This window comes from Talpa europaea (genome assembly GCF_964194135.1).
Source record: "Talpa europaea genome assembly, chromosome: 15".
Classification (NCBI taxonomy): domain Eukaryota; kingdom Metazoa; phylum Chordata; class Mammalia; order Eulipotyphla; family Talpidae; genus Talpa; species Talpa europaea.
Window position 1 is genome coordinate 85,539,305 of NC_140083.1, and position 23,117 is coordinate 85,562,421.

Genomic DNA, 23,117 nt, shown 5'->3' on the forward strand with positions numbered 1-23,117 from the left:
GTAATGTGGAGACTCCATGCAAAAGTTAAATGTTCTTGTATTTGTATTTTTTCTGGCACTGCACAATAGAAAAAAGAATGGAAAATTCAAACAGAGACTTGAGTTTTCACTTAGCATGAGTTCAAATTGCAGTTAAGGGACTCGATGGTCAGTCAATAGAAAGATTGCAGAAGAAAAGAAAAAATACTTTATTCTTAGCACCTTTATAAAGGCACTTTTTTTCTGCTTTTTGAACCAGGGGACTCACATTTTCATTTTCCACGGGCCCTGCAAATTTTGTGGTTGGTCCTGCCTGGGATAATAGATCAGGGAGATACGAGTAAGAAGCATTATGTAGAGAATATGTTTAAAAACTCTACAATTGCACTGTCCAGTACATACAAGGCCACTAGCCACACTGTCACTTGCTAACCAATAACAAATAATCCTTTCAAACTCTTTTCCATGCAAAGCTCTTACTCAGATAGTGCATTTGCCTCTATTTTTATTACTGAATTTTGGTTACTATCTCCCAGATCAGACGGTGAGATTCTGCTGCACCAAGAACTATTAGTAAATGACTGTCCCTTCTCCTGCTCTTTTCATGAGCAACCTCGTGAACGTGAGTCAGCCGTCTCTCTATCGGCGCAATGCTCCAAATTAAGTCTAAAAATGCAACAGCCTCATCGCTGTTTTTCTTAACGTTTACTTCGTGTACATCCATGTATATTTTATTTCCCTTGTTTGTTTTTTAATAATGTTAAGAAATTGCAATTTATCTAGAAACACTTCGTGACACTCAATTAAGTTTGGAACCCCAAGAATGTGTCGCTGAGGGCATGTAGTTCACTTAATTTCTTCTGCATATGCACTTTATATTTACTATTTCAGGAATTTAGTGTGCTTCCTAAAGAAGTCAGATGAAATATAATGTTCTTTGTTAATATAGTCTCAGTGTAAAACTCCAAAATGTGTGTTTCGGCCCATAGCAATTATAAATCAGGTGCTCAAAATTGTTGTACTTTCAAAATTGTATATATCTGGTTGTTCTAAAAGAGAATAATTATTTTTCTTATATGTTCATTGTTTAGAGTAGTTTAGAGCAGTCATTGTAATTGTTTCTTAGATAAAATATTTAATGTTTTCTTCGATGCAGTCAAGTGACAGATAAAACTCTCTAAGGATGTATAAGTCACGAAACAGACAATGCCAACTTTTCAATTATAAAATAAGTCAATTTCTTAAATATCCGTGGCGAGACAATCGACCTATAATTCGCATTATGAAAGGGTTGAATGCTAACGTTATCTCACCCTGGAGGAAGCTACACTGACATGATTAAGAAGGTCGTGCCACTGTGCGTTGCTCTGATTCCCGGGACCTGTTCTCTGGCTGCAGGACAGCCTGTGTTCAAATTCTGTTACTTAGTTTTGAAACATTAGCAGCTTGTTCAAACTTTCTCAATTCTCGATTTCTTCAAGTATGCTAGGAATACCTACTTCTTCGGGGTTTTGTGTTTATGTATCTTTGTTATGGTTTTTTAGAACAGAGATAATACAAGGCAATGGTATAGGATCTGGAAAAGTTAGAATTTTATAAAATATTAATTTTCTTAAAGCTTTGTGGAATCTGAGGCATTTATGTGTTTTCTTTGTTACAAGATTAAAAACCAAGGTAATAGCCCCTCTTTCAGTATGCTCCTTCCCTTTCTGAGGAAAAACAGATCCATTCAACATATTCAGATTGAGAAGAAGGAAGTAAGATTATTCATAATTCTAGGTCATAATTACATTACCTTGGGATGCTGGCAAAGTGGCTCCATAAAAGCCCCACATTAAGTCTAAATTTTTAGCAAGAACTTAACCCCGACAGAGCTCTGAGGAGTTCCAGTCTTGGCTAACCTCGAAGAGGCAGTTAAAGCAGCACTTCAGAGAGTTAATCCTTTTAAAGACAGAAGATTGATTACAGGCGTAAAGCAGACAGAACTGAAAATAAGGCACAATTCTTTCTTTACCTGCCCATCCTGTTCTCCAGGTCCTGAGAGTTTACTGCTACCTTTGATAGGGGGATAATGACATATATTGGAGTAAGCGTTTGTTAAACATATTTTAGGCACCTGGTTGTGCTGGGTTCTAAGATTATGGTCTCAAGAAAGTACAAAAACTCAAGGTCCAAATTCTATTTAAATTCTGAGACAGAGAACTCAAGCGGCAGGGCTAGGCGGGGTGCTCGATGCTGAAGTCATTCTGGCCAACTCCTATCTCCAGACCCATGTCAAGATGGGTGTCACCCTGCGCCACGGTGTCATGGCTACAAATACAGAGGATTTGTATCCTCTGGTGGGGGTTTTGCCTATTTAGTTATTTATTTTGGTTTTTAGATGTTTAAAGACATTCCTTTGTTATATGCTCACTTAGTTCACGAAGTTCATATCTTTGTTATGTTCATCTAGAAAGGTAAATTTGAACTTTGCAAAGTGCTGCTTTATATGATGGGCTATCCATCATATCAACATTATTATTTCATGCTGAACTTTATCCAGTTCATGCTTCTATGTGAGACATCTTATGATTTCAATTAATAAAAAAAAAACAATCCATATAATCAATAGCATCCATATGGGAGGTGAACATTTCAAAGGTCACTGTAAAATGGATGATATATTTTACTCATATTAAATGGGGTTATCAGTTCAAATGTAAAGCTGTAAGATTTTTATTGTTGAGCATTATTGATTTAAATATCTGCCTTTCAAAGGAAAATCCTAAGGTAATTCTTATTTTCTCCAAAGAAGACCTAAGATAGTTAACAGTAAATACAACTGCTATCTAGTTTCTACTTCATTCTTCTATTCATTATTTCAACACAAATATAACTGAGAGCTCAATCTATCAGACACTTTGTAGGGTTTTCAGGCTCATTGTGCTGTAGATTGACAGGGACTGGAGGAGAAAACTAAAATCCTCAAGATTGCAATGGGGTGACAACCTCATCACAGACGCAAACATCTGCAGTGTATTTGGGTGGCGCTGGTCAGGCATTTGACAGAGCAAGTGGCCTGGTAAAGGAGGTGTCCATAGCAACTGAGGAAATAGAGAAAATTAGTTCATCCCCCCAGGGTTACACAGAGAGGAAATCCCAAGCTCCGAAGAACTGACACGATTTCAAGCACAACAGGCTATGGAAGAGGGAGGCTGGGTTAGCGGCAGGAAGTCAAGGACTCCGACAGGACAGACGGGGCTAACGTGGTTGCTCCAGAGAAATGGAGGGAGAGAGAACACTGGGACCCGGAAACCTCAAAAATGAGGGGGAAGTCTGAAAAGCGGTGATAGTTCGATCTAGCAGTTTTTTAAGAATCTAATAGGCTTGGGATGATTTCACGCATGTGGGATGTAGAGAAACAAAACAGAAACTAATGAAACGAGAGATGACTGCAAAATCTATAAAATCTGGCTTCTGGAGGGGGGGCAGCAGGGGTATAAACAAAGTGGGGGGGGGCCAAGATATGTGATGAGGAACGTGGGTGCTCTGGGGTAGGTGGGGTGTGCTGACGTACGTTTGAGGAGGGGTGAACTATTTCTCAGAATCAAATACAATGATGTAAACCAATGTTACCTCAATAAACAAATAACCAACACCAAAAAAAGCAGTAGAAAAAAGGTATTAAAAATACTGGCCACACCCTGTAAGATATAAGTGGTCTGGGGAGATAACCTATTATATTGTCAAAATATATTATATTGAACTGTAACTGCTTTTTAAGTTTTTTTCTTCTTATTCTTATTGAATGGAAACACTTTAGCTGCCTCCCACAGTCATAATATGTGATATAGTCACTAAAAAATGGACAAAAAAAATCCTACTGTTCTTACACACATCTGAAAAGTCTGATCCTATAGCCACTGAATCCCACACAGTGTTGTGAACCAATGTTACCACAGTAAAAACAAACAAAAAACTCTTTACCAACCCCTTAATATTAAGCACCTAATTAATTTACTGAAAAAAACTGATTTTTCATTGATTTATAACTATAGTAGATAAAGTTCTAGGCAGACCAAAATCACCTCTGCACTTGAAAATGTTCTGCTTGACTGTACATATTAGACAGCGTGTAGATGATATGTCGAGAAAACATAGAACAGATACAATTCACTTCTAAAATTTTATGAAAACATTTTCCATACACTATTCAAGAATTAAGTTTCATCATATTTTATTTTGAGCACAAGTTTGGTCTCAAGTATCATCAGCTCTTAAAATAAGTGAATGAGATAAAAATTCCTTTTGAAGAAAAATAATTCTAAAGTGTTCCAGGTTTCTCGGTGCATCTCTGGAACGCCGACGGTTAGTTCATTTGAAGTTTGGATTGAGCTTAAATGAAGTCACATCTGTTTGCAGAATGTGAGAAGACAGCCAGCTGTGCAGGAGGGTAGTGCTTTCCAGAAGCCCAGATGAGCTGGTCGTGGAGGGGGAGGGAGACAGCAGCAGGGAGGGTCTCAGTGGAGAAGAGCAAAGAGCTCTGAGCCGAGACCGTCGTTCGGGGGCGGTGAGGACACAGGCTTCCGAGCACAGCAGTGTCCGGGGAATCCTGTGCTGTGACGACTCCCGAGTCGCCTTCTGCTGACTGCATGGTCCTCCCTGTCTCTGCCATCATCACTTTTTGCCTTGAGGGTCTGGATCTCTCCTTGTCTTCTTCTTTTAGACGGGATGTTATTTCCTCTTGTAGGATTGAGTTGGTTCTTTTCAAGTTTTCACACGTGCCACCAAGCGCTGTGTTCCCGACGACTCTCTTTCTAGGATGGCATCTTCTGAAAACGACCCATCGTCTAAGTATTCCTTTTGAATAGAATTAAGTGTCAACAAATGGATGCTCCACCTGAATCCATGCAACCCGTGTTTGTGCAACTTGAATGTTCTTTCCACATAAAGTCAGCCTCTGAGCTACTGCATAAGTCTGAACAGAAATAAAAAACCCACCAGAAAGCCGATGAAGGACACACACACCACTGATTCCCACTGAAGGCTGTTGTGGACGAGGCCTGGTTTCGTGTCGTCTGGAAGCAGCTTTGCCACCACTTCTCGCGACTTCCCCAGGATCAGCTGAAAGCCCAGCTCCATAGCCCTTCACAAGCCCTTCATCACACTCGGGTCGGTCCAGCACAGGGTGCCCCCGGTAGTCATGGCAGCAGCAGCCACAACAAACTCCTGAGAACCCCACTGTGTTCCACCCGGAACCCCACTCACATCTGGCAAGCAGTCTACAAGCAGAGGACGGGTGTAATTTTTTAAATTGCTTTTTGCCTTAACTGCAGCCCCTGGCTTCAGGAAGTTTAAATCATGGTGGATGAGGAGGACAATCAACAGGTAGATAAATAAAGGAGAGAAAAATGAATAAAAAAATAAATAATGTAATGAGAGAGACTAAGGAATTGGAGGCAACGTTACTAGGCGGATCAGGGGTTGCCTCTGGGAGGGGTAACATTTAAACTTGGACCTTGATGCGGAGAAAGAGTCAGCTTTATGAAGATCTCAGGACAGAACATTCCTGGGAAAAGGCACAGCAAGTGCAAAGGTCCTGAGGAAAGAACAGTCCTTGCACACTCAAGAAAGAAGACTAGTGTGAACGCACCATACCAACCAACGAAGCAAGGTAGACCCCACACCAGATAAAGCTGTGTAAGCCAGTGTGGTGTGCAAAATTGTACCACAAAGAAGTCCACATACACCCTAGTGTCAGAAACCAGTCAATGTGGAAAAAGGAACTTTGTGGATGTAATTAAGGTTACAGGCAAAAGGAGAGATTATTGTGGGTTGTGAGAGTGTTTCCAGTCTAATCACAGGAGTCCCCAAAAGCAGAAACATTTTCCAGTCGGCGGCAATTGATACGCTGGGAGGTTGAAAGTCTTAGAAGGAGGGGACAGTGTGACAGAGAGGCAGGCGGCAGCCCCACAACCTTCACAGACTGAATTCTCCCACCCACCTAATGATCTTGGAAGCGAATTTTCCCCAGTGCCTCTAGGCCAGAACCGGGCTGCCCAACCTCTTGATTATACCTCGTGTGACTCAAAATACAAGATCCAGGCAGACCTCCCCGGACTTCTGACTTACAGGACTGAGATCATAACTCTTTGTTGCTTCAAGCAGCTAAGTTTGTGGTTCTTTGTTATGGCGGCAATAAAAACTAATTTAGCCAAACACTAGGTTAGTTATTTGTTTAATCTGTTGTTTAGTTTTGGGTAAGAAACCTGAGTCAGTGCTAAAACTCATCTATTTTAATCACCCTGCAATTGGCTAAACTTCAGTTTGGATTCTAAACAGGTCAATTATTAAACAAAAAAATCATTTTTCAACAACAGTCCAGGAACAAATGTCCAGTTATTTTGCTCCTTTAAGTTAGTTTTTGTCTATAATTATAATCAGCAATATTTGTAATGTATGCTTTAATTTTTCACCCACAAATGCACATACACACACACACATACACATATGTGTGACTCGACACCAGGTGATTTGTAAAGGAACTTAAGAAAGGGAAGTAAACACTAAATGGATATTACATAATAGGGACGTCCTATAGACATTGCCTCCTAGTACTGCTAGAAACATTTGTGGGTTGTTTCTCTTATGTTTTTGAAATTAAATTATCATAAAATACCAGTGCTACAGTCAAGAAAATTCAAGAATGTAAAATCAAAAGAAAGCTTTTAGAAATAAAATTGGATTTTAACATTAATTTCTTCTCTCATTGCTTAAAAAAGGAGAATTCAAACGTTGGGAATAATTCTTCCCTCATTTGTTAAGGCCGTGAGAGTTACGGGGGAGGGGGTCCTGCTCTTTCATAAATAAAGCAACACGGGAAAGCCAGTTTGTCAACAGGGATTCTAACGATGATTGAAATGCTCTCTACTACTTAAAGAAATGAATTTTTCCTCCCAAGACAAATTCAGTTCTATGACAATTACTACCTTTTTCCCTTCTCGCTAGTCTTTGGTCCTAATTTTTCCCTTGGAAGCAAAAATCAGAAATCAGAACAGACAGAGGAGCCCAGGGAACCACTGAGAGGCTCTTCAGCATGGTGCTGGGGAAGTGAAACTGGACCATGGTCTCACATTGTCTACACAGATTAACTCAAAATGGTTAAACACTTGAAACCATGAACTACAGGGAAGAAAACTCAGATAAAACACTTCCTGTATTTGGGGGGAACTAAGCTATAAAGGCAAGGAAAACAAAAGCAAAAATAAATAAATGGCACTACATCGAAATCTCTGCGCCAAAAAAAAAAATTTATATTAAAATGAAAAATGTAAATTGGCAAACCTCTAAAGAAGACACACAGACGACCAGCAGCCAGATGAGGAAACGCTCCTCGTCACCCATCATCAGGGGACACAAATAAACCAGAAGGAGGCGTCACCTCGTGACTGTGAGGAGGGCGCATTCAAAGCAATGAGAAGCAAGACGTGTGGGCAGAGAAGTGGCGAGCCAGGAACCCTCTGGAAAATAGCATGGAGGTTTCTCGAAATATTAAAAATGGGTATGACACCATCACCCCACTCCAGGTGTCTTCCGAAAGAGACGAAAACACGGACGTGAAGGACTCGGGGCGTGTCTGTGTCCACCCAAGTGCTCTTCACAGTAGCCAAGCTAGGGAAACACCGCCGTGTCCCAAGTGGAGGAGCACGTGAGATGGTGGCTGCACAGACGGCAGATGCCTCAGGTGCGAAGAGGCGAAGTCTTGGCGTTTGCATCTACATGAATGGAGCTGGAGGGGATGATGCGACACAAGGTAAGTCAAGCGGAAAAAGAAGAAAATCCTGTGTTTTGTTCTTATGGAGAATATAAAGAAACAATCAAAACTAAACCAAACAAACCTTGACCCCTGACTACAGAACTGAGCTTGGCAGAAGAGAGTGGGGGAGGGTGACAAGAAAAGTGGGGAGGGGTGCAGAGGACTGTGATGAGGGTTGGGGGTGCTGGGATGGTGGGTGCAGTGTGATAAAGCATTTGCAGAGGTGTGAGCCCGTGTCTCCCAAATACACAGTGTTGTGAGCGAAAGCCACCACCTTCAAAGTATTTTAATTAAAAAAGTTAATTTGGAAGCAAGATCTGTGGGAAGATGAGAGACTGGGGTCTCCTGCACTGTCCTGGTGATGTTGCTTCCTAGAACTTTGTGCTGAAGGACTGGACAGATGGTAACGTCCCTTCACCAAAATGGGTAGAGCCCAGGATAGGAACACATCCAGGGGGTGCTCAAGAGTCCCAGCTCAGCATGCGACCTGTCAGCTACTTAACGGCTGTGCAAAGGCGATCCAAGTAGAGGGACCAAATTGGCAGGTGGACACTTATTTGTGCGGGGTCAGGAGCGTCCCTGCCCTAAGAGGTCCTGTTTCAGTGTTTCAAACTATCTACCAGAGAGATTAGCGACCTGCTCAAGAGACAGTGCACAAGCAGTATCGATCCAGACGCCACACTCAGTGCCTTTTCAATCGAGCGTGCCCCCTGGAGCAAAGCAGCTTGCAGCGTGGAGGAGCTCGCGGGGTTGGGGCTGTGGAAGAACCTCTCCCCTGTCTGCCGTGGAGTGATAAATAGCAACAAATTGCAGGGCCGTGTCGGACTGGCTCCTTCCCGCTGGATGGATTGGAAAGAGGCCCACAGTTGTACCCTTCACGGTTTAACCATTTGTAGGTGATCCAGGCCCCCATGACAGGCTGTTGCTGAGGCTACACCCTTGCGACTAGGTCCTCTCTGGCTTGTGTGGGGAAGTGAGTCTAAGTGTCGGCAGAACAGCCACCCCCTGAGTTGCTGTCACTCTTCCTGCACATGGGGAATTTTAGTAAATAATAAGGAGGTTTGAATCTAAAATGTATAATAATCAAAACAAACAATAAAAAGCAAAACCTCCATAAGCAAAGAAGTTTAAATGATTCAAACACAATTTGGGTATTTTTTTTTCCTAAAAAATTAGCAGAGATTTGATGAAATTACTTAAAATTTTTTGGGTCATGACTTTTATGGGGAAAATTATTTGCTATCATCATATTTGGTCATGAAAACATGCGAATATGAATTTAGTTCAACACTTTTTTTCTCTTTACTCAGTTCTTAAAATACCATAGTGTTATTTTACTTTTTCCTTAGAAAATTAAGGTGTTTTTAAAATTGTGCTAATTTGAATGGTCTGGTTACCTTTATGATGTTGGAGCTGAAGGGTTTCTCTCCTCCAGACAGTGTCTGACTGTGTGGAAGTTCATCAGCAGTGGCTGTAAGGTCGAGGTAACGGGGAGTCTGTGGGTCACCTCAACAAGAGCTAACCTTTCCACCATTTTCCTATGGGTTGGTCACCCAGCTCAGCTCTTGGTGCTAACTCATTCCTCCTCACAGTGACCCTACGAGGTGGGTTTACTCCCATTTCCCTTTTGCACATGAGGAAAATGAAGTGCAGGCCATTAAGGAAGCGTGGCCGAGGTCACACAGCAAGGAAGTGGCTGACTGGATTGCAGCCACCTTTGGGCTGACTCTGCCACGGATGCCCTCAAGCACTGGGCTCACCTGCAAGGTCAGAATGAGCTTCCCACTGCCCTGTGTCCTGCGCAAATGCTTCAGAAAACAGGCACAGAGACTTCAAGCCACAACTGGTAGCAAACACCACTCCTGTCAGCCCGGGGAAACCAGAAAGGCGTTTGTTCAATTTTCAAACAATGTCCTCAGGACCCCTACTCTGAGTTGAATCTGACCTAACATGACTCCAACTCCACGACTTTAACATTCGCTGACTTTCCAGCGAGCCAAGAGAAATAATGAGAGGAATTTATTCAATTTTATTAGCTTAATATTCCTCAGTGAGCTGTATAATAAGTCACTAATCCTCACCCACTGGCTGAAATGTCATCTTAATGTGGCCTTTACAACAATATTTTTCCTTCAGTAAAGTGTTCAGTTGCATCGTTGTAGGAAACTTTTTTTTCCTCTTGAGTTTTAATATGCTTCACTGCTTCTGTAGCCACATTTTAAAGACCCTTTTCTTAAGTCTTACAGAGCAGAAGTTGGAGGTGCAAACCCCAACGCAGCCAAAAATTCTTGTAGAACTTTGACTCCTCATGAACTAATGACATGTTGTTGACCAGCCGTCTTCATAGACACGTAAAAACTCACACATATTTTGTGCATCATGTGCATCTTACACAGCATTCTCACAGTAAAGTGAGCTAGTGACAAGAATGTTATTTTAAAAAGTCATGAAGATTCTTTCTCATCTTGTAAGATGGCAGGTGAAAACCTGAGGCGGCGACTACTACAAAGGAGAGGCCTGATGCCAAGAGGGCTGAGCTGGTGGTGGGTGAAGACCACCAAAGCCAAACCCCCAGAGAGGGGGAAACCCCACTGCAGTGGAAACCCCGTCCTGCTGAGAGGAAAGGGGAGATATTTGCATTTGCTAAATGTTTCAGATAGGCCAGTATTCAGCAGCTAAATCCAGCACTGAGAAGAAGTTTCTCGCTACCTCACGAAACCAGTCGATGCTGACAAGAACGGCGGCACCCACAGAACGCCTGGGGATCACCCTATTGAAGCCGCACTTTGAAAGCTGTTCAGCCACGGCTGAAGAACGACCAGCCACCCGGGCAGCCCTCAGCACAATCAACGTAGCACATGACGCCAATTGTCACCCCTGCCTCCTAGGGCTGAGGATTCACTGAGTGGCTCCTGGGCTGGGTGTTGGTGAAGGCTCTGTGTTATCCCAAGTTAAAGTTGAGGAAACTGAGGTAAAATGTTTGAGGAACTTGCTGAAAGCGAACACTGATAGTGAGTAAGCAGTAGAGTCTGGACATGAACCAGCCCATCTGGTAATGAAGCTATAGTTTTAATCAGGACACACGGCCTTCTGGAAAATTAGCTTAAACATCACTGAACTTGCAAACCCTCTTTACGAAGGCAAACTGCTTCTATTCCCTGAGGTCTTCCCACTCTGACTTCTGCTACAAATAGCCAAACCAAACCTTTCCTTTTGCAATAAGATGTGCCTGGTGCGCTAAGCATGTGGGTGATTGAGATGACGCACACATGGGTCTGATGTGCTTCTACTCGCGCAGCTCATCCGAACCCCCGTCTCTGCCACCAGGCTCACACCAGGGGCTGCAGTAAGTGCTTGGCGAGAATTCATGATGGAGCAAAACTCCTGTTAGAAACCCATGCAGTGGGAGTTTTATGATCACTAGAAAATTCTTTTTCTTCTGAGATAAAATTGTATGAGAAGACTTTAGGAGAAAGATAAAGAAGTAAAATTTAACCATGAAAATGCTACATCGCAAAGATTTTTAAATCCAATTACTGATGCTTAATTTGATAGAAAAACACAAGATGGAAATTTCCATGGCTATTTTGAATGTGGAAACACTTTATTGTCATTACTCTTAAACCAAAATAAGAAAGCAGGCCAACTTGGAGGATAGTACTTCAATATATATTTGTTTAACGAGCCTGTAGCCAAATCATGCTCTTAGCTGCATGCTCTTGGTGCTAGATTTTCTTTAACTTTTCATCAATCCAGTCTATTATTCTCAATCATTGCACTCTGCGTGATACTTGAAATAAACCAAACCCTTTGGAGAAAAAAGCTTTGATTTTGGACAAACTGTGGGGAGTCATTTTTCTAAAGGACCATTACTGTGTGCTGAATTTTTTATCAATTTTTGTGATTACTTCATAGTTTCTTAAGTGAAGAAACATGCTTTTTGAAGGAGGTTTTATTCAAAAATAACAAGGAAAAATAGTAACTAACAATATTTTCTGGGACGATGAGATTGTCTATGTTTCCAAATACTGATTAGTGTTTTCAAAGGAACGTTTCAACTCTAGGAAGAGTTCATCCAAGCCCAGAAGAGGCAACTGCCATATATCATGGCTGGAGAATCTCTGAAACTCCTCCTACATCTGGAAGAAACATGGAAGCTTAAAGTCATCATCTCAAAGTCTGAAGGAATGTAGTGGCCAAATCCTTCAACCAACCTGGCTAGGCTTCAATTCCTCTCCTCTGTAACCCTAGCATGACCCCTCAGGTGCTATCCTGAGAATCGCACCTTTGACGACAAGAAACTTCTTCACCAACCACTAACCTCAAAAATACTAACTTTAATCCAAAGACTTTTCTAAATTACTAGTATTTTATTCACCTTTATATCCCAGTGCCTATTAAAACACAGTCAGACAACTAAATTCACCTAAAACAAGCAGGATGGTAAGAGCCAAAACTGTACCAGGTGGTGAAATAATAAAAGGAAAATAATAACAAAATCAAATGAACAAGATGCTACTTTTTGTTTATTTATGTATTTTGCTTCATAGTAGTTTATGTTCAGCAAAATCAGCACACTCAGGCCAGTGACATAAGAACAGTAAAAATGAAAAGCAGCACAGGCAGATGGAATTATCAAAAAAGAGAAAGTGCGAGGGAATTAGCCTCATGGATTTCCTTTAAAGGCGTGATCTGAGTCAGATTCTGACAAAGTGAATGAACTCACTGGCCAGAGCAATAGTCCAAGTGGGAAATAATGTCATGAGCAAAAACCTGGAATCAGGAAATAATAAATGTGAGAAAAAGTGATTTTCAGTTACTGTACATTTCTCGGCATAGTCTTGAAATGACGCTGTCTAACACAAGTCACTGCTCTTTCCTGAAAATGTCCCTGGCAGCTTATCCCAAATCTAAAGCATTAACTTTTTTTAAAGATTTATTTATTTATGCATACAAGAACTGGGGTACAGGCTAGAGATGCGGAGGGTAGGGATGAGAGGATTCACCAGAGACAGAGTGGGGAGCAGAACAGGCAGGTCAATTGAAACACACAGCTGAGGGGAGCAGCGGGCACGTCAGGAGAGGTCTGCTGCGCCATGCGGGTAGCTCCCTGGCCGAGGATCGAACTCGTGCCTCAGTGGCTCGCGATAGCTCAGTGGTGCTGAGACTTAACCCCTGTGGCACCAGGAGGCCCAAATGCTCTAAATTAACAGACACATTGCAGACTCCGTGTCACGAGGGAGTCTCTGCTTCGCCGCTCCCTGCCCAGTGTCACCCCCTGCCCAGCGCAGCCCCCTGTGCTGATGGGGGCAGGGGATTGGGAGGCTGGATCCAGGCACGAGTCCTACGGCTCCCACAAGGTCTAGTACATTCAGGCACACAGTAAACACCAGTTAAGACCGAAAAGTGATTTATTAATAAAATCTAACCTTCCACAGAAAGTAATAACATGTTATCCCTTCAGCAAAAAATAAAAACCCTTTCAAGTAGAGATATTTACTTAATCCTGTGGTTAATCATTGGAAGGGCATTGCTGCTGTGCTTTTCCTTTTAAGAAAAGCGTTCTGTTCTCCGTTCGCACCCTCCCGCGCCTCTCTCCCTAGAAACCACACGTCCACAGCAGCCAGTCTCTTTGTTGAAGGCGTCTTGTACAAGCCTGGAACAGCGGTGCATGGAGAGAAAGCACCTTTGTACATGTGAGGGTGGGAAGAGGATTTGGGGTAGATCCGAAATGAAAGGTTTGGGCCTTTATGTCCCTATTCCCTGTACCAAATACCATTAAAAAGAAAAGGTGTGTCTGAAGTGGAGCCTGCTCACCTGTAAGCCTTCCAGCTTATTCCCACAGGTGGTTGCAAAATAAACATCTGCCCACAGTCAGCGGCTCCTGGGTGCTCTCAGGCCGGGACTAGCCTTGAAATCCACAGAGCAGTTGTGTCCAAGCGGGTCTCGTTGGAGCTAACCTCAATGCTCTTGATGTTTCTGTTTCATGTGATTTTTCTAAAAATCATTATTTATTCCCACTTATTTGATCCAAGTGCCTAGGAGTTACTGGTTTGAAAGACTTATTGGGACAACTTTAAAGATTTTCCGATGTTGCTGTCCGGAGTTTTATTACCAAGCCACCCTTTGGTTTAGACCACCTTAGTTGCAATATAAGAGGCCTTTTACGTACTCTGTATTCTCGGACTTCTGACGTCAATCATTTCTGTTGCCAAGTAGTGACGAGGGCTTCTCAGCCGGCCTGCACATGAGCTCACATGGGTATTTTTCTCAGTAAGGGATTTTCTATGTCTCACATTCAATTCAGGGCAATTTCTTTCTGTTGTGTTCAGAGTTTAGCAATTCATTATTACAATCTCCTCCCACAAATGCAATTAGTAAATGGCATTCTGAGGACTCCATACAAAGGCACTCACAGATTCAAAGCCAGATTTTTTCTTTATAATAGCCCTATCTTTGGTGACTTTGACACGAGATCATTAGTCATCATTTGGAGAAATGGTTCCCTATTTCACATTTACTTAGTAAATTAGTCCCCCCACCTAGAGTATCTAGAAAAAATATACCCAACATCAAACAGCTATACACAAAATATCCTACTTATAAATACTACAGTCCATCCTTCAGACTTATGGCATTACACAGACCCTCATCTCATTCTGGAAAAAACGTGCATTTCTTGGGATCTTGTATGACATTAGTAAAACCCTAATATGGTTAGTTGAGAAAATCCTAGAAATTGGTTTAGAAGATGATGTTTACTCTGCAATTTTAGAAGCAAAGGAAATAGACTAACAGTCCCTAAATGTTCGCATTTATGAGTCCAATAAATGAAGAACAATGTCAGCATTTCTGTCTAATGAAATTAAGGATAGCGTAGAGAATAAACAGCATACTCTGACTTGCAGTTCATAGCATTTTTCAGCTTCTTCATGAAAATAGGAGAAAGTTCTACCCTGACTGCACAGAACAAGAACTGTTTTTTAGTCAATTCCATGCCATTGCCCTCTTTAATATTCTCTGTACTAAAACCAAAATTTTGAATGTCAGGTGTTAAAAGGAGCTTAGAGCACCTTTCTCTTCCAGTTTATTCTTTTCTTTTCTTTTCTTTACAAATAGAAATTCTGTTCCAGGAATTCCACTCACAAACAGTTCTGCAAAGACAAAGCCGACATTAGAACTAGATTTTGGCTCCTGATTCATCGTGCTTTATTCTGATGCTAATCATCATGCAATAATCAACTCCCAGGCTACAGCTCATCTTACAAAAGGAGAAAATTAAACCAATTTATCTGGGACACATTTGTTCAGAGACTCACACATCACTATAAACCAGAATTCTTTTTTCAAGGAAATGTTTCAGCCGTCTTTAGTACAATATGGGTAGTAAACTCCACAAACATGGTTTCAATTCTTAGTTGTATTATTCACCCCCATTTGAACTCAGACCATTTGATTCGACTTCTGTGATCTCCAGTTGCTTTATCTGTATAACGAGGTGAAATTTTTGAGTGCTTCCTTCCTATTGAGATTTTTAATATATTTATTTTTTTTAAGATTTATTTATTCATGCACACAAGAACCGGGACACAGGCCAGATGTGCAGGGGGGTTGAGAGGATTCATCAGAGACAGAGTGCGGAACAGAACAGGCAGACTGACCAAAGTACACTGCTAAGGGGGCAGCGGGGAGACAGGAGAGGTCTGCTGCACCATGTGGGTATCTCCCCAGCCAGCCAGGATCAAACCCTCAGTGCAGAGGCTGCGGACAGCTTCACAGCACTGAGCTCAACCACCTGCGCCACCAGGGGAGGCCAGATTTTTAATACATTTGTTAAGCCATTTGTCTACCAAGGATCATGATGAGCATTTTATGAGTAATATTATTTAATTTTAATACAAACCCTATTTGTATAGGAAGAAAAACCTCCCTCACACAAAGGTGCCATGAGGATGAATTAATACAACGTATGTGGTGCCGGGGTATGGCACGCGGTGTGTCTGTTTTTCTGCCCTCATTCTGAATAACTTAAAGTCAAGCTTTGTTTGACTTCTGTCAATCAAGAGAAGCTTTTCTCCCATCTACTTGGATCTGGTGGGCAGTGAAAGCACTACTTGCAATGTTTCTTCAACCTCAAAAAGTTTAAAGTATAAATTGATGACGTGGAACTGGCAGGTAGACAGAGCAGAGAAACAGCACCTCTTATGAGGTGTTCTGAAATCAGGACCTCACTTTTCTTGACCCACAATCCATTATAGAAGCCTTTCCATTTTGACTGCTTTCCCTCTCCTGCTTCAATTTCCTTCTACCTTTTTTTTTTTTTTCCACTTACCAAATCACCTATGTGAACACAAAGACTTACGTTAGGATTCTTCGCTTGGGAAACCCAAACTAAGATGGAACAGAAGTGACTCCTCAAAGCAGATCCTCGAGATGAGATTCCGATCCTGATTCCCTCACTGACCAAAAGGCAGTAACGATCCCTGACTTAATCTCTGATTCAGGACGTGATGCTATGAGCTGGCAAGTCATAGTTTCATCATTATTTAGCTCACCTGTGCATTGGGGTGGAATATGGGTAGGAAGGAATTCACTGCTTTTCTGCAATATTTCTAGTATTTTGTAAATCGATGGTCAATGGTAATTTTAAGACAGACACAGGAGTTTTTGGTGGTTATCAAGAGCAACGTAGGTTTTGGTTTTTTTTTTTGGGGGGGGCTTATACAATTTTTATTGAAATCTTGGGAGTGAAGTGTGCATACAGGTAAAATGGGCCAAGATCTATTTTTATGCTGATTTAAGAATTTATTTTTATTTATTTATTTATTTATTTTTAAAATAATAAATTTTATTTTTATATTCCCCATACAATTGCAGCCCCCCCCCCATTCTGACCCTAATCCCTCCCCTCCCGCCCCCGCCCCCCCTAAAAGTGTCTCTGGTTCATAGTTTTTTGTTGATTTTGATTTTCACTTTCTTATAGTTATTCATTTTCTTGGTCCCTTATTTAAGTTTTCTAGATTCCTGCTATGAGTGAGACCATCCGGGATTTTTCTTTTTCTTTTTGGCTTATTTCGCTGAGCATGATCCCTTCCAGCGCCATCCATGGTGCTGCAAATTGCATGTGTTTATCTTTTTTTTTTTTTTAATTTTTTTTATTAATTTTTTTTTCTTTTATAGAGGCATGTTTTATTTATTTATTTGTTTGTTTGCTTGTTTCGTTTATACATGCACTGGGTACAGTCAGAAGCGCGGGAGGGTGAGAGAATTCACCAGAGCCAGAGCGGGGAGCAGAGCAGGCAGAAGGACCGAAGTACACTGCTGAGGGGAGCAGCGGGCGGCAGGAGGGGTCTGCGCGCCATGTGGGACCCTCCTCTGGTGGCCGGGGAGCAGCCGGGGATCGAACCAGCGCTGCAAAGGCTGCGGGCAGCTTCGCAACCCAGCGCTCAACCGCTGCGCCACCGGGGAGGCCCATGTGTTTATCTTTTTTGAATGCTGAGTAATATTCCATGGTATATATGTACCACACAACAAAGAAAATAATCCAGTCAAAAAATGGGCAGAAGAGCTAAAAAGAAACTTCTCTGAAGAGGAAATGCAAATGGCCAACAGGCATATGAAAAAATGTTCAACATCACTTGTCATCAGGGAAATGCAAATCAAAACTACCATGAGATACCATCTTACACCAGTGAGAATGGCACATATTAAAAAAACTAGCAACAACAAATGCTGGCGAGGGTGTGGAGAAAAAGGAACTCTCCTGCACTGCTGGTGGGAGTGCACACTGGTCCAACCACTGTGGAGAGCTGTGTGGAGATTTCTGGACCTACTAAACATGGAGCTTCCATATGATCCAGCAATTCCACTCCTAGGTATTTACCCAAAGGGCACAGAAACATCCATTCCAAAGAGCACCTGCACCCCTATGTTTATAGCAGCACTGTTTACAATAGCTAAGCTTTGGAAACAACCCAAATGCGCAACGTAGGTTTTGAAGGAAGAAAATGACAAGTTGAGGTCTGCCACCTGTCAAGCCAGGGCGCAGTGCCACAGCAAGAAGGGCCCCGCAGGGACACATTTGTATGGAACCGAAGAAGTCACATCGCTCACAGCTGGTGAGAAAGCTGTGCTGACACTCAGACCCACAATTGGATTGTGAGAGAAACCAAATCACAAAAACCTCGTTTGGTTTCCTGTTGTAGCAAATTACTATAGACTTATTGGCTTAAGACAACACAAATTTATCATTTTACAGATTTATCATTTTACAGTTCTGTAGGTCAGAAATCTAACATAGGTCTCACCGCACAAAAACCAAAGTGTCAGCATCACCACCTGCCTTCTGGAGATCCAAGAAACTGTTCGATATGTCAGTCCCCACTCCTTGGTCCTCCCCAGTCTTCACTGTGCACACGTCCCTCCTTCCGCCCTCCCTCTCCACCTGCGCTCTTCCAGTGCTAGCACCAGAGAGGATCGGCGTAGTCATGCTCTGTGAATAACCTCTTAATAAAACCAAGCTTAAACATTAAAGTATTATTAAGGTTAAAGATTATTTTTAAAAGGCTAAATGCATTCTGAAGCATCTTTTTATTTGTTAGACTCAAGTAAGGCTTTTGTTCAAATGAGCAATAGATTTTGAAACAGACCTTGCATAAACTCAAATTTAAATCCCTTCGATGTCAGTGGATCTTTTACGTACACTGAGTGTGGGATTACATTTGAAAAATGTAATGTCTAGCTATAGTAATAGCTCTAAAATTGCTTGCCCCAAGAAAAAATATTGAGCCTGGGATTACTTTGGAACTAAAAGTACACATTGAACTAATTCAAACATATGAACTCATAAAGGTTTGTGGATTGTGGTAGCATTTTCATCTCTTAGACTATCAGGAGACCAGCAGCTTTTAAGTTGGTTTTTCTCTTTTCATTATGTAAGAACAATCAATAATTAAAAAAACCCCATGAATTCTAATTTTAAGATTTTCTACCACTTAGTGACCTTCAAATTGGTTAAGTACTATTTCACAACGAATTAATACCAGGCCATTTCATCATTTTGTAGATGAAATCCAAAGAAAGAAGGTGCTTGTAAGATGGACAGTGAGGGAAATAACATTTTAAGACACCTATAAAACTGTTTTTATTTGCTCATGCTGAAATGACATTTTCCTCTGAATATTCTCAAAGACAAATATTGACATAAAAGGGTATAGAAATGATTTGAAACAACATTCATTCTTAACAATTGATTTTTCTAGATTGCGGGTACATTTCCATCTCAAAGATAACGACGACTTCTGAGCTTTCATAAGATGTGGCAGTCACATAAATTTTCATCCCTGCACAACTGTCAAAAAACAACACAAATCAACAAAGAAAGCAAATCAAATACCCACAGACCAGCGGTGTTTGTTGTGTAGCCCGAGCTGAGCTGAGGTTGCAGGGCCTGCAGGGCCTAGACGCAGAATACTGGGCTGGTGTCCTGTGGAACAGAAGCAAAGTTAACACCAGGGAGGAGCTGCCCAGAGGGGGACCCTACCCCCAAGACTTGACACCTGTTGGATCAGAGCACTGACCGCCAGGGGCAGGGCAGGGCAGGGGAGGGGCCGAAAGGAAGAAGGGTGTAAGACCTGAAGGGGTGCCCTTGAGACGCTGCCCTGAAAGGGGAAAGGAAGGAATCCTCAAGGGATGGTCCTTGGAGACTCTGAGGAGAGAGGAAGAAAGCAGCTGAAGATGAGGGCCCTGGTCAAACAAGACAGCATCACAGACCCTAGAGAAGAGAAGCAGGTCCACCTCCTCCTTCCCGCCTTAAATAAATAGTCACGATTTATTAAAGAAGCTGCCCTTTCTGGATGTAATTCTTTCACTTAATCTACTGGAGCGTGGGCTCTGCTTTCTAAAACATCATTAAAAAACTTAAAAAAAAAACTTTTATTAGCTTTAAAGAACACATCCCAAGACAGGAACATAAGGTTTAATCCTCCCTTGGCTAGTTGGGTGACCTCAGACCTCAGTCTCCTCATCTGCCAAGTATAAACATTCATGACTTACATGCATAACGTCAGACGACTGTGTCAAAGCCCCAACCAAGTCCTTTCGAACTTCTAAGTATTTCTACCTCTAGTTTCTGGGTTCTCTGTGCCCTGAAGTCTAAGCTATTTCCTGACTACCGTAAAGCAGTGATGGCAACTTTTTTTTTAAGGTTTATTTATTTGTGCATACAAGAGCTGGGGTACAGGCCAGAGGTATGGGGGGGGGTGAGAGGATTCCCCAGAGACAGAGCAGGGAATAGAACAGGCAGATCCACTGAAAGCCACCACTGAGGGGAGCAGCGGGTGAGACAGGAGAGGTCTGCCGCGCCATGTGGGGAGCTCCCTGGCCGGCTGGGGATCGAACTCGTGCTGCAGTGGCTGTGGACAGCTTCATAGGATGCGTCTTAACCCCTTGCGCCACCAGGGACAACCGGTGATAGCAACTCTCAATAGGCACATGGGAGAGTGTGGGGTTATTCCTTTTCAGGAGAAAGTCTTCCTTTCAGCCTCCCCTCTTGGTGAGATGCTGGTGGACATGTTCAATTCAGCTGACGGTGCGCTGGCTCTCCAGGCATTAGCTATTCTCCAAAGGGAAATGCTCTATAAATGATGAGTGTTTGTACCGTTGACTGTGAAGATAAGGCACTGACAGTGTAGCAGCTGCAACTATAACTCCTGGTTCCCAATTAAGAGTGTGTTTCTCCTGTCCCTGCACAGAGAGATCAGGAGGCCTGGGAACAGGCTACTTCCGCCGGTTACACTCGATGGTGACTTTCCTGATTCGACCACCTCTCAGCACACTCCTGTGTTCATGGATTAGTGCTAAAATATTTCCGATTAGTTCAGTTAAATTCCATTAAGGGAAGCGGATTGAAGCAGTTTGTTTTCATGCCTTTGATTCTTGTGCGGAGAGGTCGGGGAAATTCACTTAGAAATTGTATGACTTTGGGAAAGTGCGGGCGGGCACTCTCGCCCCAACGCCGTGTCTCCCACGGAGAGGTCTCTCCTCACGGGAGTGGGCGAGCCACAAATAGAGAACACCAAACAGGCCACTCTGTTCTCGCTGGGCAAGCCACAGAATACCCTGCGGGGTTGCCGTCCTGTCAAATGACCATCACGTCAAGTCTGGCCCAAGATTCAGACGGGTGGATCTTCCTAAGACATTGGCCCTATGTGCCCCCTGCGCAGTGTCTGGGCTGCTGCCGTTTGTCTCAGCTCTGCTGCCCTGGGGATGTCCCGTCCCGTCTCGGACAGCAAGAGACACGCGGCCTGCGGGAGGGTCGCGGTGGCAGCGGTGGGCATGGAAGGGGCTCCTGAGAACGGGGAGGTGTTCTGCAGAAAGGATGTGCCCGGTTCCGAGCCCCCGCCCCAAGCTGGGGTGAAAGCTCCAGGTGGGAAAGCCACACTCCGGGCGAGGGCAGGCTGGGGCCTCTGGCCCTGCGGCGGTAGCTCGGGTGGGTCTCAGCAGGGTCCTGTGCTCCTGCCTCCCCTGTCCGGACCCCTCCCCGGCCCTCCCCTGCTGTTGCCTCTGGGCCATGTCGGCTTTCGCTTTCGCTTTTGTCTTTTTCAATTTCTTTTTTTTTTTTTTTTTCCAGATCTTTTTTTTTTGTTTTGTTTTTTGTTTTTTTTTTTTTTTTTATATAAATTTTATTGTTATATTCCCCATACAATTGCAGCCCCCCCATTCTGACCCCAATCCTTCCCCTCCCGCCCCCGCCCCCCTAAAAGTGTCTCTGGTTCATAGTTTTCTGTTGATTTTGATTTTCACTTTCTTATAGTTATTCATTTTCCTGGTCCCTTATGTAAGTTTTCTAGATTCCTGCTATGAGTGAGACCATCCGGTATTTTTCTTTTTCTTTCTGGCTTATTTCGCTGAGCATGATCCCTTCCAGCGCCATCCAGGTTGCTGCAAATGGCATGTGTTTATCTTTTTGATTGCTGAGTAATATTCCCTGGTGTATATGGACCACATCTTCTTGATCCAGGCATCTATTTTTGGGCATTTGGGCTGTTTCCAAAGCTTAGCTGTTGTAAACAGTGCTGCTATAAACATAGGGGTGCAGGTGCTCTTTGGAATGGATGTTTCTGTGTCCTTTGGGTAAATCCCAGGAGTGGAATTGCTGGATCCTATGGAAGCTCTATGTTTAGTAGGTCCAGAAATCTCCACACAGCTCTCCACAGTGGTTGGACCAGTTTCAATTTCTTTGCGGCAAATCCAAGTGCAGCTGAAGGGGGCGTAGTATTTGTGAACGAGAAAAAGTCGATGCTGTTCACACACAAGACCCGAGATCCGCGTCCTCCAGGCCTGGGGACAGAGGACTTTCCTGGCACATGAGGAGCTGGAGGGTGCATTGAGGGTTGTGTTTATTCTGCCACATTTGGGGATGGGACTCTAGACACCCACAAAGGTTGAAATATTTACCAAATGTCAGAAGTGCTGGGAGCTCAGCACAGCAGGCCACAGAGTGTGGGGCTCAGCCCGACAAAGCTCGGGTCCATCACACACTGTGCGCTGTCGGCTACTGCGCTGTCCTTCCCGCCGAGGGCCTTTGCCGATGTTTCCTGCCTCGGTTTCCAGTGTTGTGCTTGCAGACACTCGTGGGCTGCAGAGAAGTCCCTCATGCACCCCACAGCCTGACCAGAACTGGCACCCACATGCCCTGAGCGCGCTGACCCAGGGGCTGGAGCCCCCCAGCGCTGAGGGTCTGAAGTGCCTACATGCCCGGGTAGTTGTGACGGCTCCTCCTGGCCACCAGTCGCCCGGTCAGGCCGTGACCCGTCCTGGGGCCAGCTGGGCCGGTCAGCCGCCCCGAGGCGTGCCCCTACCACAGCTCCCGATGGCAGGACCTTCCTGCTGGGAAGTATTTCTGGTTTCTTCCGGAAGGCAGTCTCTGGCACACAGCCCTATCCAAAGAACATCAGAAAAACCAGTCCCAGACTGCTCTACTTTATTCCTGGCTTTAGGAAAACTCAAATCTGTGAGGAGAGACACTGACCACAAAATCAAGATTCTCGACAGAAATGGAGATTCTCAACACCACTGCGCTGCAAGTGCTGGGCCAGGGGCGGGTGCTGGGCCTGGTTCCGACCAGACCGCGGGGAGCATGAGAGGCGTCTCCAACTCACTTAACTAATGAATAAAACACACTAACTAATGAATAAATCGTTGGAACAAAAGTGACGCCTGGCAGACTACTCGATCCATGTCTGTTCTCACTGTGCCTACCAGTGGGCGTGGCCGATGTTTGTGGCTGAACGCACGTTCTGTCTCCTTCCTTGCTTACAACGCAGTGGCACCCGAAGTTACC